This window comes from Chenopodium album, chromosome 22 (assembly GCF_948465745.1).
Source record: "Chenopodium album chromosome 22, dcCheAlbu1.1, whole genome shotgun sequence".
In the NCBI taxonomy this organism is placed as follows: Eukaryota; Viridiplantae; Streptophyta; class Magnoliopsida; order Caryophyllales; family Amaranthaceae; genus Chenopodium; species Chenopodium album.
The window spans coordinates 21,096,148-21,116,273 of NC_137855.1; the positions used below are offsets into that span (position 1 = coordinate 21,096,148).

The 20,126-nt window shown below is 37.4% G+C and overlaps 1 non-coding gene across 1 annotated transcript; it reads left to right on the forward strand.

Annotated features, from left to right (window-relative positions):
* Positions 1 to 18,630: 18,630 nt before the first annotated feature.
* On the forward strand, positions 18,631 to 18,736 carry LOC145606523 (small nucleolar RNA R71). The gene has a single exon (XR_014105383.1). It is a non-coding gene; the product is annotated as a small nucleolar RNA R71 (small nucleolar RNA).
* Positions 18,737 to 20,126: the final 1,390 nt, after the last annotated feature.

Genomic DNA, 20,126 nt, shown 5'->3' on the forward strand with positions numbered 1-20,126 from the left:
GGCATGACGTCATCATGGGACCCACACTTTTGTTTTTCCTAATTAATCAATTCATAAACCCTAATTTTTTGAATTGAACAAAAACCCTCAAATTGATTACCCAAACCCTAATTAAACTACTTAATTCAGTTTATTGTAGGTTAGATTATAGCAATTATAACCTAATTTGCGAAATTTTTGTATTTGAAATCAAATTTAAAGATGAAATTAGAAGGAAATCGTGGGAACAAACAAGGAAGAGAGAGGGAAGGGAGAGGGAAAACAAAAGTGTGGGACAGTGATGACGTCATGTCGCACAAAAGGTGGGAATTTGAAAACTTTTGGAAAAAACTAGGTGGTAAAATAAAAATAAAAATTAAAAAAAATTTTAAAAAAAAAAAAACCTTGAGGTGGTATTTTCAATTTTGGCAACAATAGTTGGTGGTAATTATCAAATTTTCCTTTTAATTACTACTCATACTAATCCTTGAATACAATCAATTAGGTCGGGGTTTTTTTTTTACCAACTATGTAAGCTATACTACTGAACTTCTGTAGTACTATTTTAATAGTACACTAGTGAGTAGCCCGGACATTGCTCCGGGATACTACTTTTATAGTTGTGCAGCTTCAATACTTTTATAGTATTATATTATTTAGTGTGCAATATTAAAACATAATTAGCTATTAGCCTAGATGGTTACACAATAATCTCTTTTCCAAGAGGTCTAGTGTTCGAACCTTGTCATTCTTATTTTTTTTTCAATATAGATGAGACAACATGGAGTATTTTTGGTAGTGCGGTGATGTGGCATATTGAGGAATGGAGTAGATGACGTGGCATAATAAGGAGTTGAGTTAGTGACGTGGCATAGTGAGGGGTTCTACGTGGCGTAGAGACGTTTTTATAAACGCCTTTTAATATACTCCCTTTGTTTCAAGTTACTCGCAACAATTACCAAAAATGGCCGTTTCACATTACTTGCAACAAACTTTTTTTTCCTCTTATAGTAAGTTTTTTTGTGTGATTGTACAAAATTACCCTTACTTTTGTTTTTTAACACCCTAATTAAATTACTAATTTTATCTTATTAACTTAAGTATTATCATAAATTAACTTAACCATTTCCACCAAAATAATTCCCCTTCCATCTAAATTCATCATCACCTTCTTTATCAACCACAACCACCACCACCAATCTCCTATCTCTTCATCGCCAAGAGCTTCTCTGCCGCTGTTTATCAACCACTACCACCACCACCACCGGCGATCTCCTATCTCTGTTTATCAACTCACTGCCGCTGTCCCGTTGCTTGTGGCCGCCACCGTTTTCTCTCTCTTCCTTTTCTTGTTGTTTCGTCGTTGCCGGTGAAGCTCAAATTTGAAGGTTTTATGGTCAAATTTAACCATAAAAACTCTAGATCTAGAGATTCAATTAAAGCTTTAATTGATGAATTAGTTTGTCATTTACATCCCTATGGCTCATATATTTAGGGTTCCATTTTTCTCCGGGGATGGATTTTGGGTTCTCTATGTTCGTGGATTGTGGGCGAAATCGGGGTTGTGGGTTTTGTGGTTCGACAACGGGGTTTTGGGTTTTTTGTGGTTCGAAATTTGGTTCGTGGGTGGTGGTGGGTTGTGGTTGTTGGGTGGTTTTGGGTGTTGTTGGGTGGTTCGAATTTTCTGGGTTCGTAATTTGGTTCGTGGGTGGTGGCGGGTTGTGGTTGTTGGGTGGGTTTGGGTGTTGTTTGTTGGTTCGAATTTTCTGGGTTCAATTGCGGTGCTGTTAGGTGGTGGTGGTGGTATGTGCTAGGTGGTGGTCCTAGGTGGTGGTGCTTTTAGGTGGTGGCGGAGGTACTGCTAGCTTGCTAGGTGCTTGGTGGTGCTGCTATGTGCTTAGTGGTTGTGTTTGATTTGGTTTTTTTTTTTTTTTTTGGATTGGATTAATATTAAACACATGCCCTTATTTTTCATTAATTACACTTACCATCTTTTGCCTAGGAGTCCGCAATCACCCCATTTGTTGCGAGTAACTTGAAACGGAGGGAGTATTAGTATAGATTAGTACAAAAGATACTAATCTAATATATTATAGAACTAATATATAAAGCTAAACTTTTAGCCAGGTCACGAGGCAGCGACATTTAGCGTTCCAACTTTTCGCCAAGTATCGCACCACGTTGGATAGATGTAAATAGACTCCATAAGATAAAAAAGTTAGTTTAGAATTATATTTGGATAAAATTTTAGGATAAAATAGTCAGTTTAGAGTTTTATTTTCGATAAAATACTAATATTTCAAAGGTACAAACTGAATTATAATTTTATTCAAAAAAATTAGGAAAATTTCACATGTGCTACCAGCGAAACCACCTAGCTTCACATTTACTACCGGTTTAATTTTTTATTTTATATTGCTACCACACAAAATCACATAATTTTAATTTTGCTACCACTTAACACTTTCCGTTACAATTTTTGTTAGTGACATCAAACACCCTCACTACCACCCCTCCCTCCTCGGACACCCTCACTACCTCCCCGTAGGTCACCTTCGACCACCTGTGGTACCTGATTTTCAGTGGACAAAGATTAGTCTATAAAGGTTCCACTTAGGTGTCTGATAAGACTTATAAACAAAAATTAGAGTCGCCGCCTTATTTTTATCCTAATAAGGACGGATTTTAAAACAGTCGATTTTAAGAAATAAAATTAAATAAATAAATAAAATCAATTGCTAACTCTATAAAAAAAAAGCAGGGTTCGGGGTTTAGGTTAAGAGAATCGAACGTCTGGAACTCGTCTTCTCTTCCGTTCTAAGGAACGGGCTCTTACTATTGTGTTGTAAAAAAAAAAGTATTAAGACATATCAACCAAAAAAAATAATTAATACAAGGTAGGTTTGAGCACCAAAGTTTCACTACGTACCGATCATAGTGAGATTTTGAATTCACTCACCGATCAAAACCTTCGTAGTTCGAACATATGCCATGTTTTAATAACCAATTCCATTGGGTTTTTAATTTGGGTTGTTGACATAAATGTCATTTTTGTAAGTGGAATTTTAGTGATCTTTGACGGATTCACTCATAAAAGTAAAATGAACCACCTTGGTTGAGGAAAATCACCCCGATTAGTGATCACCAAAAATGTCTTTTGAATAAGACCAATTCAACAAATGCGTCCCAATTGACGACTTTTTAGTGGATCAAAGTATTTTTTGGAGCAAAACTGTAAGAGTTCACTATATAATCTCACTTTGGGTTTAAATTCACTCAAGGGTAATTTTTGTAAGGTTTTAAGGGTTATGTGTTTAGGCTTAATGGAATTGGCCAAGTAAAACACGACACCTGTCAAGGCCTTACTTCCAAATAAAAGGGAACAATAAACTATTTAATCATATCTGATTGTCAGTTAATCCATCGGGTAATTATAATGGGATGTAAGCTTACTTTCATGGAAATGGATAATTGTTACAACCTTATATGACTAAATAATTAATCTTAACCTCATGTTTGGAAATGAGGCCATAACCTCATATCTATACTATCTATACTATCTATTAAAAGGTGTTCCTAAGAACGTCCATGTGCCACGCAGTTCCTTTTTGTTGCGCCATGTCATCTTCCCAATGCCTCATGATGCCACATCACCCGAACAACCAACATTATTGAATATAAAAACATAAGGATAAGGGGGATCGAACCCTCAATCTCTTACAACAAGAATAACCATTCCACCATCTAAGCCAATTATCAAGTATATTATCAATATGTAAAAAAAAAAAATTATATAAGTGCAAACCACAAGAATCAATTAAAATAAAATATACTAAAAAAAAAAACTCAATTTTAGTTTGACAATAATAATTATTATACAATTTTAAAAAGTCTTTTAAAAAACTTATTGATTGCACGTCTACAACAGTAGCAACCCGGGGCAACGCCCGGGCTACTCACTAGTTAACTATTATTACTTATTAAAAACAAACAATCAAAGTTATGATTCATTCTTGTTCACAAAAGGGTTTGAAATAAGAAGGTTCACAAAATTATAAAAGAAAAAAATTTGTTGAAACTTTTATTTCTAAAGTCTTAAAAGAAAATTAAAGTCCTTAAGACATCATTTATTTCAAAAGGTATCTTAAAAACTAATATAAGATTAAAGATTTTAAAACAACAACATTTAGAATCAAAGACTCTTATTTCTGAAGTCATCTTTAAAATAAGAGTAAAGTTTCTTAAAATAACATTTAGAATTAGGCTTGTTAAAACTCTTATTTCTAAAATCATTTTTTAAAATAAGATTAAAGACATTTTCATTAAAACTTCATAAGTCAAGAAGAATATATATGATATAGTGTAATATAGGTTTCATACCACCATTAATAAAAATTTTAAAAAGCAATTAAGAGAAAAACGTGCATATTTTATCTTTTTGATAGTTTAAACTAACAAAATCATTAAAAATCATAGAAAAATCGAAAAAACTATTGTGAGATATGGTTGGAAAGCTCTTTAAAAGTTCTATCACTTAAGCTAAAGAACTGGAACTGATTCTAGTCGTAACGGTCTTCCATAGGCCATCTTTGGGACGTGGTAAGTAATTCCTCACTCTTTAACATCCTCTACATAAACTCTTAATTCATTAGGTCTTTAAGCTCACTTTAAGAAATAAATCATTCTAAAAAATATGCTTTAGGCAGACACATGAATTTATCAACCTTCCATATTTAAAAATGCATTAAAAAGAGATGCAATGCAAGATGCAATTACCCCCCCCTCTTTTGTAACCTATCACCTCACCAATAGGCTTGGCTTTCTAATGTGGAGTAATGAAAGATTTAGGGCTAATTTAGCACCTAATATCATCATTACCCCTATTGGTAACATCACATGGAAACAAACATATTAGTTAGCATAATAATAATAATAATAATAATAATAATAATAATAATAATAATAATAATTAAGGAAATTAAGAAAAGATTGAAGATAATACCTTGAGCTAGATGTAGCAATTTTTTGGATAACCACTTTGGTTTATCAAGGACGAAAATATGATTACTCCTTAGTTAAAATGAAATTAAAGAGTCTAAGTAATTTTTTTTGGAGTTTTGATATATTAAAGAAACTAAGGCAAAATGAAGCTAATGAACTCTTTTTTTGATTTTTTTTTATTATAGAAAATAATCTTGAAAAATAAAGCTAAATCTTAAGAAATAATTTTTTGGTTTTAAGATAGAATAGGAATACTTAAGCAATTAAACTAATATTTTTAAGAAGGATAATAATAACAACAATACTTGAACTTGAAATATTTTTGTGTTTTTTTATAGGAATTAAAGATAATAACAATACTTAAATAAAAATAGCAACTTAATTATAAGATGCTTTTTTAATAAGTTATTAACTTAATAATAAAGCTAAATTAGAGAGATTTTAACTAAAACAAAGATTAGAAGAGAATTTTTAGAGAGAAAAGTTGTAAGAATTTTTGGTGTGTTAAAACTTGAGAATTAGGGGGGTATTTATAGGAAAATAAAGGGGTTAATTTGTAAATAAAAGAAAGTGAATAAGTTAAAACTCAAGGATTACTTTGGTAAATATCAAGATTTTGGTAATAATGAGAATCTTGATATTAAATTCTCTTGTTTTATATGTAACAAACTTGCTAATCTATTTTGCAACGCTTAAGCTGATAATATGAAGAAAACCGTAATAAAATCAACTCTAATATTCACATAATAAAAAGGTTCTAAAATGCCATGGTATATATATAAAAAAAATATGTATGACCAAGTCGTGTCATAACTCAAAAAAAAAAATAATACTCACATGGTATACAATAAAAGAGTGACTAAATTTAATTAGTCACTATTATACTCACCAAGGTGTTAAAACAACACTTATATAATAAAAAAAAGTTAGCTATGAGATTTCAGCTCTAAAAGATACACAAAGACATTAGGTTACAATACTAAAAGGGTTGGACAAGATATTGATGGGACGGAGAACGGTAGGTCGTTGGGCTACCACCCCACCCAATCAAACAAAATTTGTAGCTTAACTAACCCCTATTTAGCGTAGTGGTAAGTCAAGGTCGAACCCAAGGGAATGGATATCAAATGCACGATGCCTAAATCAAGCTATTTCGGAGTCAAGAAGGGGTTGAGGTAGAACTTAGGCTAAACTAGGCAATGCAAAACTTATATGAAATCAATCTAAGACACTAGAGCAATGGATCCACATGCAATCATAATGGAAACGGTAATTTGGGAGGTTGAACCAACTAAGTCAAGCGATATGAAGGAAAATCATCATGTATCCAAAAGAGCATACTAAGATGGTTCACCTAGAGGTCTAACTAGCGTCAACTACGCTAAACACTACCTAGGGAACGTCACAAAGCACCTCAATCGTGAAATTGCAAGTTTACTAATCAATGGTCCGTATCATAGCAAGCTTACAATGCAATCTAGTGTGAATAACTAGGGTGATCAAGCCTAAATCAAACACACACATGCACATAATCAATCAACCAATTTAATCACATCATCAACTCAATCAATATTCCCCCAAATTAACCTCAATTCATCATCAATACATGCTTCACCACTACCCTAGCAAATAAACTACTCACAATCCATAAAGAACAACAAAATCAAAGCTAAACTAATCATCATTCCCAAATTCATCAATTGAAATCAAATTGAAACAAGCAAAATCAATCAACTATCAATTAGTCAAATCAAACAACAATACTAATGAAATCAAACTTTGAATTGCATTAAAGAGTAAAGAATCCTTACAAACTTGATAGAAATCAAATCAAATGAAGCAATCTTCAATCATCAATCATCAAACCCACACTTTCTCTCTCTAAAAATGCTAAGAACTAATGTTTTCTTTCTCTAAAATCTAATCTAATCTAATTCTCCCCTCTTAGATCCCAAACTTCTCTCTCTATAAAAGGAATGAAATAACTAACAATCCCCAAGAGGAAGTTGGGAAAGACGTCCAAAAATAGACCCACGTTGGTGCGGGTGCTCGAAGGAGTGTACCCAGGAATGTGCGCCCGCACAAACCTGATGTGCGGCCGCACACGACAGATGTGCGGCCGCACACTCCTCGAGTGCGCCTGCACATAGCTGCAGCTTCCTCCTTTCTTCTTTGCCCTTGCTCACGAGGTGCACGCATCCTAGATGATGATGATGGAGGACAAGGTAGGCAGCAACTTCCTTGAATTTCTTGAAGAAAATGAGCCATGAGGAAGGCATAAACAAGACTTTGAAGCATGCTCCTTGAACCTCTCATTGACTTGAAACTTCTTGCACAAGCTTTAGGCATGAAAATCAACGGAAAACTATAGAAAGGAAGCCCGGGAATCCTTGGACAATCAATCACAACCTACAATCAAAGGATAAAAAGCAAGTAAAAGGGAAAAATAGCAAGTAAACAAGAAAAAGCACGAAATAGAGAAACTAACCACAAAAAGCATAAAATGAAGAAAACAAGAATAAAACTAAGGAAAACTAAAGAAAAGAGAGATAAAAAGAAATAAAAATCATCCAAAAAGGAACCAAATGAGTGCCAAAAATGTCACTCATCAAATTCCCCCAAGCTAAACTTTTGCTCGTCCTCGAGCAAAACAAAGCAAGAAAAAGAGAGGATGAAAATTTTATTGGAAACGAAAAAGAAAGACTTAAGATAAGAATGTACACTAAGACTCATTGTCGTAGGAATCACGGTTGTTTTTAGCTACAACAAGCCCTTTAAACCCCAAAGTCGCCTATGAGGACGAGTGAGGTCTCGTAAGGGTATCCTAAGAGTTTGACCCATAACTCTCCACCAAACATCAATGAGGCAAACCATAAAAGAAAAAGAAAGAAAAACAAACCTTTACGAAATGAATCAACATAAAGACTATAAAGCGAATGAATGACAATCTTTCTCAAGTAGTTAAGGTATGCACGTTTCAAGATATCCAAGGTTGATTGAAATATAGGGTATGCTAGGCATAGGAACTAGTTATCACAATTCACTTTCATCCCAAACAATCTTACCGCGTTCTTCCCACTAGTCTCAAATCTCCCTTTAGTGAGTGTCCCAATGATTCCTCGAAGGAACCGGAAAAGAAATATTTTAAGGCTACTCGACATCTTGACTATGCATCCCTTTTCCTTAGGCAATGACCCATGATGCCCTCCCTCGAATAGTGACTCAACTATCTAGGTCAAAAGGTCTTTCCCAAAGGTTGTAACGTAAGGCATAAAGGGTGAAGGTAGGCTAAAATTTAAAAATTTGGTGGTTTTCCTAATAGTGAAGCAAAGATTGCGCATATCTTTACACCAAGACTAAGCTGTCACCAAACAAAAACAACACCCCCAAGCTTACTCGAGGCTATACTCACAAAAATATATACAAAAAGCGTGAGAACGCTTCCCCCCAAGCTTAAATGGAGCATTGTCCTCAATGCTCAAAAAGGGAGAAAACTCACATCAAAATATTTTGGAATTTTTCATTTTTCATTCATTTTTTTTTCTTTTTTTAGTGCTTTGTCCTCGCCTCGTTTAACTTTGGACGGCTTTTTCGATTTTGCACTTATTTGTCCATGCCTTTTGTAATGTAGGACAGCTTGTACTCAAACTCATTTGCCATTATTCACAAGGAAAATAAAACACAAACTCGCTTTCATAAGAACCCAACATTTCAACTTCTCCACCACAAACTCCATCAACATGATCAATTGCTTCACAAAAACCAAGAAAAGTAGAAAAACGAAACAAAAGGCCAAAAGATCTAAAGATGTGGCTTGGAAAGAAGGGATAAGGCTCAAATGGTTGCAAGAAGGCAAATGTAAACCCAAAATAAAAGAAAATAACAAAATATAGTAAAAACGAAAAATACCACCCCGAAAAATGTGCCCTTGTCCTTCCTAGATAGTTCGGTCTCGTGTTTGAGAATCATACATCAAGCTTTATTAGATTAGGTATGCATAGTCAAGGATCCACGCCGCTCAATCAAAGAATGTTGAAGGCCAGAAAAGCAAGTAACCTCGCAAGGTAGTGGCAAAAACTCACTAATGGTGTCAAATCAACTATGGGAAGCAACTACCAACGTGCCACAAACAAGTAGAATCCGGCTTCATGATCGCTCTAGTTCAAACCAACTACCCTAGCATACACTATCCTAGAGTCAACCAAACATAGTCTCAAACCGTGCATACCTTGACAACCTAGGAAGAAAGTCATGCAAAAGACAAGTCCAATGTACAATGATCATCTCAAAAGAAAAGAAATGAAAAACAATGCCTAAAAATCACATCAAAAATTAAAAGAAAAATAAAAGAAAATAAGAGAAAAAGGTAAAATAAAAGAAAGGAAAAGAAAAGAAAATGGAGACATAGGAAAGGAAAACATAGGAGAAAATCATGCAAAGGTCTAGAAAGCATGTTAAACACATAAAAATCCCAATCGACAAACAAGTGATCGATAGACAACAAAGTCACCGATCCCGAACACATTACGTGTTAACAAGCATCCATCCTCGAACCATTCAACTTCTCCTAAACTAATCCTATTCTATGCAACCAAGGAAAATAGAGAGAAAAATAAGAAAGATCTCACCGGCTCCAAGCTTAGCAAAAATAAACGAAGTAAGTAGAAACCACCTCGTTGCATTCCATAAACAAAAGCTTCTACTAAAGACCAAGTGAGAAAAAGAGAATAAAAGAATCTATATACAAAGAAAATTGTTAGTAACTTCCAAAAGAAACCAGCCGAAAATTCGGCAGCATAACGACAGGAAATGAAAAACATATATCAGAGACAGGGAAACATCATCAGCAACAAGAATCATCGGAGCAAGAGCAGAGCAGATAGATAAGGAATATAGCAAGTCATCATCAAAGAAACAGCAGATAAAACATCACAGAGACACCAGAGCAGACAGAGGACATAGAGGAAAAGAAAGAAGAATGCAAAGTAAACCACTAGCAAGGAGGAGAACCGTGCAAATCATAACCAACCTAAACCCACTCCCCCAAGCTATAAATGAGCCACCCCACCCCCAAGCTAAACCCAACCATAGGGCAAACACAAAACACAATCATAAAGCATGCATACGGAGGGGGGTAGCCAAAATGGCTCACTCGGCACTAAAGTAAGGGGTAGAACTAGTACTCCCCCCACCTAACGAAACAACTTCCTTCCCTTTAGCCTTACCCAACCTCCTAAGGGCATCAGCAGCAAAATAGTCAGACCAGTCATCCAAGACAGGGGGCCCTGAACGACCCCATCTCCCCTCAGTCTCAGGGGAAGGGAAAGGAGCAGGGTTTGCTGGATCATAAGTCCAGTCACATCCTCCCGGCCTCCTGTAATCGTAATCCCCTTTAGAGGTCCCACGAATGGCATTATGCGCCATATGCGGGCCCTCCCAGTAGGGATAGCAAAGACGGGGCCCCACCGCCTTGTCAAAAGGCTCCCACTGTGGGACAGGGCCCTCTTGGACCGGGAGATATGGATAATTCACATAAGGCTCAATATCCCCTCTAGAAACATGAAAGTCATACACCCTCCTAGCATGATAATCATAACCACCCACAAAACAAGTATTCCCCATAGAAGAAGAAGACAATGCAATAGAAAGGGCATCAATCTTGGCATGCAAGCTAGATAAATTATGCAAGGGAGGGGATGAAGGAGGAAGAGGAGTAGGAGAAGAAGTTTGAGGGATACCTCCTTTAGATGAAGAGGCCTTAGACTTTGGAAGAACATTACCCGAAGAAGGCACGGATCCCCGACGAAAAGAAACCGGAATGTCTCTCTTGGGCGGCTTCCAAGGATAGGGCGAACTCTTGTCTCTCACCATCGACCCTTCATAGGGAATGAGGCACCAATCGGTTGTTCGAGACACCTTCCAAATAAACAAATCGTCCATAATAGTGCGCTCGATGAACTTTTGATTGATTAAGGCAAATGTACCCAACAAACAAGACGGAGACTTCTCTCTAGGATCTTTAATCTCCACAAGATCTCCAATCATGGAAGCATATTTCTTGTTAAGTGATAGCACGATGAGGGTGATCATACCCCCAATTTGAATGCTTCCCGAGAGAAAGAAACCGTCACGAATATCGATGAAGCGGTCAAGCAAATGCCTTGCAAAATCAATTACATCAAAGTCCTCCAACATATCATCCCGATATCGATGAGCCAACCATAGCCAACTTAATTGCTCTTGAGAAATAGCTCCAAGAGATTCCTTGGAGAAAAATGCATAGGTTAGCATGCGGCTAAAATAGCGCATCGCTCCATGGACAATTGTGGCCGATTTGGAAGTTTGGGCACAATAAGTATCCTCAATAGAAATATCATCCCACCAATCGTTCTCATCATACCTATGGTCGCGATGGAGAGCTTCATAGGCCGGATAGATCAAAGGCTTGCCATCAATAGGCTCCGGAAAGTTGAACATCTTATTAAGGAATGAAAGAGGGATGGAATAGTCCTCATTGAATACTTGGAAGGTAAGTGTTGGACATTCATCATCGTCACCATCCTCTTGCACCTCGAGCGAAGAAAGGAATTCATAGGTGAGCCTTGCATAGGAGGGAGCTTTAAGGTCAATGAATAGCTCAAGACCCAAATTTCGAGCTAACATCCGCACATCGTCGTCTATCCCAAGAAGAGTAGTGGTGTCTCTATCATAGAATCTTGTGGAATACAATTTCCTTGAAGAAAGACTTTCAAATCTAGACCAATGCTCTTGGACCGTGAATTTGATGCCATAGGTTTCCTTGATGGAAGAAGGTGGATAAATTGTGTTCCTCGATTTCGTAACTTTCGCACGCTTAGCTTGTCTTGAACCACCCATCTATAAGATAATGCACAATGAAAATGATTTCAATAGTAGGAATGGTGTGCTAAAATTAATCATGAACATGGGGAAAAATAAAAGGACAATATGACATGAGTTTAAGCAAAATTTCAATAGAGGTGAAAAATGCATAATCAAGGCATCACAATTGACACAAGTACTACCCCAAATCACAATTAACAAAAGCAACTATACTCCATACTACCAACAACCACTTTATCCATTATCACCATCAACATCAACAAAACACCCTAGAACTTAAACATATGTAAATCCAACAAGGTTCATGCCAAAATTTGTAAATGCTCAAGTAAAATCAACATCATAAATAGATTTCACAAAACCATCATCAACAATTCCACATTCATCATCATAGAAACAAGAGGTAGTAATGGTGAAGAGTATGAGTGTAGTACTAGTCATGCTCAAATATGAAAATTGAAACTTTATCACATAAAACATGCAATTATACTTTCAATTGATTGAAAATCACAACAATTAAGCAAGAAAAACACCACTACACATAACATCTCCAACAATCATACCAACAAGTTTCAATTAAAAAGTACCTAAAATTGTCAAACTAGGAGTGAGAAAATTACCTTTAAGGATGTAGAATGAAGACTTGGGGAGCAAAGTAATGAGAATTATGGAAAATTTGATGAGGAAGAATGAAAAATATTATGAGGAGAATAGAGAGCAACTATGAGCAACCACAATATACCTAAGGAGGAAGGAGAATGAAATAGGGGAGAGAGAGAATGAAGAATCGGGGTTAAGTGAGGAGGAAAAACACTCCCCACGTATACCCAGCAGTGTGCGGCCGCACAAGAGGGGTGTGCGCCCGCACAGGGCTCGTGTGCGGCCGCACATTGCTTTGTGCGGGCGCACAAAATCTGGGTTTTATTCCCGATTTTTCTTCCTCCCTCACCATGTGCGCACACCCCATGATGGTTATGAGGAACCATATAGGCAGTAGCTACACTTCATATTGGAGAAAGAAAAACATGAAAATCATGAAAATAAGCACAAGTATTCACCATTCTCCATACTTACCCACCTTTCCAACTTAAGAATTGGGACAAGTTTACCTCAAAATTCGCATCAAAATTGTTGGAATTAAACTCAAACCATCCTACAACATCAAACACAACAAAATTAGATCACAAAATCATCATCAAAACCAAAAGAAAAACTAAAAGAAAAAGGAAGAAAAAGTTAGAAAACACGGGTTGCCTCCCGTGAAGCGCTTAATTTAGAGTCTTAAGCTAGACATCCTCCACCTTTTTCAAGGCGGATCATAAAGAGCCATGTCATGAATGACCCCCACGAACACTCCATCATAATACCTCTTTAGTCTATGACCGTTAACCTTAAAAGTTCTTGAAAAATCCAAGGGAGAAATTTCGATAGAACCATTTGAAAACACCTCTTGAACAACAAAAGGGCCGGTCCAACGAGACATCAATTTTCCGGGAAAAAGTCTCATTTTGGAATTGAAAAGAAGCACCTTATCCCCCGGAACAAACTCTTTCTTCTCAATGAGCTTATCATGCACCTCCTTAGTTCTAGCTTTATACAAGCTAGCACAATCATAAGCATCCAACCGAAGCTCTTCTAACTCATGAAGATCTAACCAACGTTGCTCACCCGCACTAGCCAAATCAAAATTGATCTTTTTAATAGCCCAATAGGTGCGGTGCTCAAGCTCAACCGGAAGGTGACAAGATTTCCCATAAACCAAGCGATAGGGAGTGGTACCAATAGGAGTTTTGAAAGCCGTTCTATATGCCCATAGAGCATCATCAAGCTTATTTGCCCAATCTTTCCTACTCCTTGCAACCGTCTTCTCAAGAATTAACTTAATTTGACGATTAGATACCTCAACTTTCCCATTAGTTTGAGGATGATAAGGAAGACCAAATCGTTGGTTCACTCCATGCTTCTTCAACATCTTCCGGAAAGCATAGTGCACAAAATGCGAGCCATTGTCACTTATAACCGCTTTGGGGATGCCAAACCTAGGGAATATTATCTTTTTGAACAATTTCATCACCACTTTATGGTCATTAGTGGGAGAAGCAATGGCTTCCACCCACTTTGACACATAATCAACGACAACAAGGATATATTGATTCCCATAAGAAGATGGAAAAGGACCCATAAAATCTATACCCCAAACATCAAATATCTCCAATTCAAGTATTGGTTGTTGGGGCATCTCATTCCTCCTTGAAATATTCCCGGTCCTTTGACATTGATCACAACTTTTGACATACTCCCAAGCATTCTTAAAGAGGTTAGGCCACCATAATCCACATTGAAGCACCTTAGATGCCGTTCTTGAAACACCCATATGACCACCACTAGGATCCGAGTGGCACATCTTCAAAACATTTGGTATTTCCTCATTTGGCACACATCGGCGCAACAATCCATCCACACCTCTTTTGTACAAGATTGGTTCATCCCATACATAGTGCCTTGCTTCTCTCTTAAGCTTTCTCTTTTGATTGTTGGAAAAAGAAAGAGGGAACTCCCCACAAGCAAGAAAATTCACCAAATCGGCAAACCAAGGGAGCTCCTTCGTATTGATAACATACAAAGAATCATCCAACATCCGGTCTTCTATAGGAAACCCATCGTCTTGAACTTGAAAATCTTCAAGTCTAGACAAATGATCCGCAACAACATTTTCAGCACCTTTTTTATCTCGGATCTCAAGATCAAAAGATTGAAGCTCAAGGACCCAACGAATTAACCTCGGTTTGGATTCTTTTTTCCCAAAGAGATACTTCAAAGCCGCATGATCGGTGAAAAATATAGTCTTAGACCCCAACAAGTAACAACGGAATTTCTCAAAAGAATGAACAATAGCCAAGAATTCCTTTTCCGTTGTTGTGTAATTTCTTTGAGCACCATTGAGAGTCTTTGACATATAATAGATGACATGGAGCTTCTTGTCAATTCTTTGACCCAACACACCTCCTATAGTCGTATCACTTGCATCACACATGAGCTCAAATGGCAAATCCCATCTAGGGGCTTGGACAATAGGAGTAGAAGTCAAAGCTTTCTTCAATTTATTAAAAGCTTCCAAGCAAGCATCATTAAAGACAAAATCAACATCTTTTTGGAGAAGATCATTTAAGGGCTTAGCAATAAGAGAAAAGTCTTTGATAAACCTTCTATAAAATCCGGCATGACCCAAAAATGACCTTACCCCTTTCACATTGACCGGGGGAGGCAACTTCTCTATTACCTCAATCTTAGCCTTGTCAACCTCGATGCCTTTATTGGAAATTTTATGGCCTAGAACAATCCCTTCTTCCACCATGAAGTGGCATTTTTCCCAATTAAGCACTAAGTTGACCTTTTCACATCTCTCTAGGCATCTTTCAAGATTTTTGAGGCAATCCTCAAATGAAACACCTCCCACGGAAAAATCATCCATGAAGACTTCCATTTCCTCTTCAAGCATGTCCCCAAAAATGCTCATCATACACCTTTGAAAGGTCGTCGGAGCGTTACACAATCCAAAGGGCATTCTTCTATATGCAAAGGTACCATAGGGGCATGTGAAGGTTGTCTTTTCTTGATCCTCGGGGTGAATAGGAATTTGAAAGAATCCCGAATATCCATCAAGAAAGCAGTAGAATTTGTGCCTAGTCAACCTTTCAAGCATTTGGTCAATAAAAGGGAGAGGGAAATGATCCTTTTTGGTTGATGTGTTTAGACGTCTATAGTCTATACACATCCTCCAACCGGTGACCGTTCTAGTTGGAATGAGCTCACCTTTCTCATTCTCAACTACGGTCATACCCCCCTTTTTAGGAACGACATGCACGGGAGAGACCCCCTCGAGCTTGAAATGGGGAATATAATTCCCGCATCCAAAAGCTTGGTGATTTCTTTCTTGACTACTTCTCCCATTTGTGGATGTAGTTTCCTTTGTCGTTCAATAGAAGGAAGGGTGCCTTCCTCAAGTGTTATGTGGTGTGTACACAAGGCGGGGCTTATGCCTTTAAGATCCTCGGGGTGAATAGGAATTTGAAAGAATCCCGAATATCCATCAAGAAAGCAGTAGAATTTGTGCCTAGTCAACCTTTCAAGCATTTGGTCAATAAAAGGGAGAGGGAAATGATCCTTTTTGGTTGATGTGTTTAGACGTCTATAGTCTATACACATCCTCCAACCGGTGACCGTTCTAGTTGGAATGAGCTCACCTTTCTCATTCTCAACTACGGTCATACCCCCCTTTTTAGGAACGACATGCACGGGAGAGACCCCCTCGAGCTTGAAATGGGGAATATAATTCCCGCATCCAAAAGCTTGGTGATTTCTTTCTTGACTACTTCTCCCATTTGTGGATGTAGTTTCCTTTGTCGTTCAATAGAAGGAAGGGTGCCTTCCTCAAGTGTTATGTGGTGTGTACACAAGGCGGGGCTTATGCCTTTAAGATCATCAATTGTGTACCCCAAAGCACCTTGGTGCTTTCTCAAAACACCACATAACGCTTGAGCTTGGCTTTCACTCAAGGATGCACTAACAATAACGGGATATGTAGAATTAGGGCCTAAGAATTCATACCTAAGGTGTGATGGTAGAGGTTTTAGCTCTACCATGGGAACACCTTTACCTTCTTTGGTTGAGGCCACTTGCAAAGCATCTTGACTTGATATCCCCATGCAAGTTTCTTCTCCACTCCCTATATCGCCTTCATTAAGCAAATTTTCATACAATTGCTCTTCCTTGGTTGAGATACCTACCTTTTCCTTGTTCAACAAGACACACTCAAGAGGATTGTTAGATGTGAGCAAGTGCTCATGCATGGAATTCACAATATTATCAAGCACTTCAACTCTCATGCAATTTTCTAAAGAAGAGGAAGGATATTTCATTCCTTCATTCAAATCAAATTCAATTACTTCCTCTCCTATCTTAAGAGATATCTTAGCACTTTTCACATCTATCATAGCCCCCGATGTAGCAAGGAAAGGTCTACCTAAGATGATAGGTATTGTAGCATCTTCATCCATGTCCAACACTACAAAATCAACCGGAATAACAAATTTTCCAACCCTTAAAGGCACATCTTCTACCTTTCCCTTAGGAATCTTGATTGACCTATCGGCTAATTGCAAGGTAATTTTTGAAGGTAGAAGTTCTCCTAGACCTAATCTTTGATAAACCGAATATGGCATAAGGCTAACACTAGCTCCTAAATCACATAAGGCATTATCAATTTGGGTCTTGTTGATAGCACAAGGGATGGAAAAATTTCCGGGATCCTTCAACTTAGGAGGCATCTTATTCATGATGATTGCACTACAATGCTCGGTAAGGCTAATGGTCTCCACCACATCACAAGTCCTTTTTCCACTCAAAATCTCCTTAAGGAACTTAGCATAATTTGGCATTTGTTCAACAACATCGGTGAAAGGAAGAGTTAAATGAAGTTGCTTAAGCATCTCTACAAATTTCCCAAATTGTTCATCCAACTTATATCTATTATATCTTTGAGGATAGGGGAGCCTTTGTTTGCAAACCTCTCTCTCTTTCTCTATCACCTTCTCTACTTGTTCCTCACCGACATTTTCGCTCAAGGGGCATTCATCACCTTCAATTTCAATGGAATTCTTACTAGTTCTCTCATTAGCAACACTCTTCTTAGGCACACCTCCTTCAAGGACCTTACCACTTCTAGTAACAATGGCATCCATAGGGTTCCTAGAATCTAAGCTAGGTGGAATCAAAGAAGAAGAGTGCGCATATTCCTTGAATATACTAGTCAATTGAGAAAGTTTTTCACTCAAATCTTTGTTATAAGCCAACATGTAATTAAACTTCTCTTCATTCAAAACCATACACATTTCCAAAGTCTTGGCTTGTTTCTCAATGACACTTTCCAAAAATTCTCTAGAAGGAAATGATTGGTCATGGGAATTATCATTTAAACTTTGAGCATTTGGAACTAAATCAATTGGGGAACCATCTTGAAAATTTGCTTGAAAATATCCCCTAGATTGATTATTCCAATTGCCCCTTGTTTCATTTTGGCTCCTTTGTTGACCATAGTTATCATAACCTTGGTTATGATCCCCATGTCTATAGCCATGACCATGACCATTACAACCATGATGGTTATAGTTACCATGAATCTCTTGGCAATCATGATTCCTATAACCTCCATTTTGGTTATAATCATCATGATTCATATGATGATTCCTATTTCCAATATTCCTTTGAACATCATTTCTAGGTTCACAAGCATGATTATTGACATAATTCATGTGTTCCATTTCACTTCCATCACATTCACTACAAGAAACATTTGGGCACATAGAAGCATTGTGATCATTCATTCCACATAATTGACATGGCCAACATTCCACAATCATGCAACAAGTTGAAAGATTGGAGTTAGAGTGAGAAGATGTACCTCTCCCCTTAATTTGGGAGGGAAGAATTGGAGCTTGGGAAGGAGGCTTCTCAAGCTTTTCCTTGAGAGACATAACTTCTTTCCCTAAATCCGCAATCAAAGTGGTCAAATCATTAATGATACTAAGTTGTTCGATCGAGTAACCCTTGCTTGTTGGTTCTCTTTCCACTTCTTGCCAATTCATATAATGACGAGCTACTTCATCAATAGCATCAACCACTTCTTCTTCCGTCTTGTTCATGATTGGGCCTCCGGCTCCGGCATCCAAATTTGCTCTCCCATGAGAACTCAACCCACCATAAAAGATATGTATGATTTGATAGGTGGGAATCCCATGGTGTGGACACTCCCTTTGATAATCCTTGAATCTTTCCCATGCTTCATAAAGGCTTTCGTTAGGCTTTTGCTTGAACCCTTGAATCAAAGCTCTTGCCTCCGCCGTTTTCTTTTGAGGATAGAAACGGAACAAGAAAGCTTTGGTGACATCATCCCAAGTTTTCAATGAATTGGGCTTCATCTCTTTATCTAGCCATTCCAAAGACCTTCCTATGAGGGAGAAAGGGAACAACTTAAGGCGGATGAATTCTTGAGACATCCCATTAATCTTGATTGTGTTGCAATATTTTTCAAACTCCTTAAGATGGTTCAATGGGCTCTCGTTCTTCGCCCCACCATATTGTCTCCTCTCAATAAGGGTGATCATTGCCGGCTTTATTTCAAAGTCATTCTCCGGTGATATAGGTGGAGCTATGGCGCTCTCATACCTATAAGCCCCGGGCACTCCAAGCTCCTTCAAGGTAACTCTTGAACTACCTCCCATGACTTGGGATCTACACACACAAAACTCAAAGACAATATTAGTAGCACGGCTACAAGTGTAGCCTAAGTGTCAAATCTTTTTATATTTTATCAAAATGAAATAGACTCAAAAACAACATGCACTCAAGCACCATTCCCCGGCAACGGCGCCATTTTGATGGGACGGAGAACGGTAGGTCGTTGGGCTACCACCCCACCCAATCAAACAAAATTTGTAGCTTAACTAACCCCTATTTAGCGTAGTGGTAAGTCAAGGTCGAACCCAAGGGAATGGATATCAAATGCACGATGCCTAAATCAAGCTATTTCGGAGTCAAGAAGGGGTTGAGGTAGAACTTAGGCTAAACTAGGCAATGCAAAACTTATATGAAATCAATCTAAGACACTAGAGCAATGGATCCACATGCAATCATAATGGAAACGGTAATTTGGGAGGTTGAACCAACTAAGTCAAGCGATATGAAGGAAAATCATCATGTATCCAAAAGAGCATACTAAGATGGTTCACCTAGAGGTCTAACTAGCGTCAACTACGCTAAACACTACCTAGGGAACGTCACAAAGCACCTCAATCGTGAAATTGCAAGTTTACTAATCAATGGTCCGTATCATAGCAAGCTTACAATGCAATCTAGTGTGAATAACTAGGGTGATCAAGCCTAAATCAAACACACACATGCACATAATCAATCAACCAATTTAATCACATCATCAACTCAATCAATATTCCCCCAAATTAACCTCAATTCATCATCAATACATGCTTCACCACTACCCTAGCAAATAAACTACTCACAATCCATAAAGAACAACAAAATCAAAGCTAAACTAATCATCATTCCCAAATTCATCAATTGAAATCAAATTGAAACAAGCAAAATCAATCAACTATCAATTAGTCAAATCAAACAACAATACTAATGAAATCAAACTTTGAATTGCATTAAAGAGTAAAGAATCCTTACAAACTTGATAGAAATCAAATCAAATGAAGCAATCTTCAATC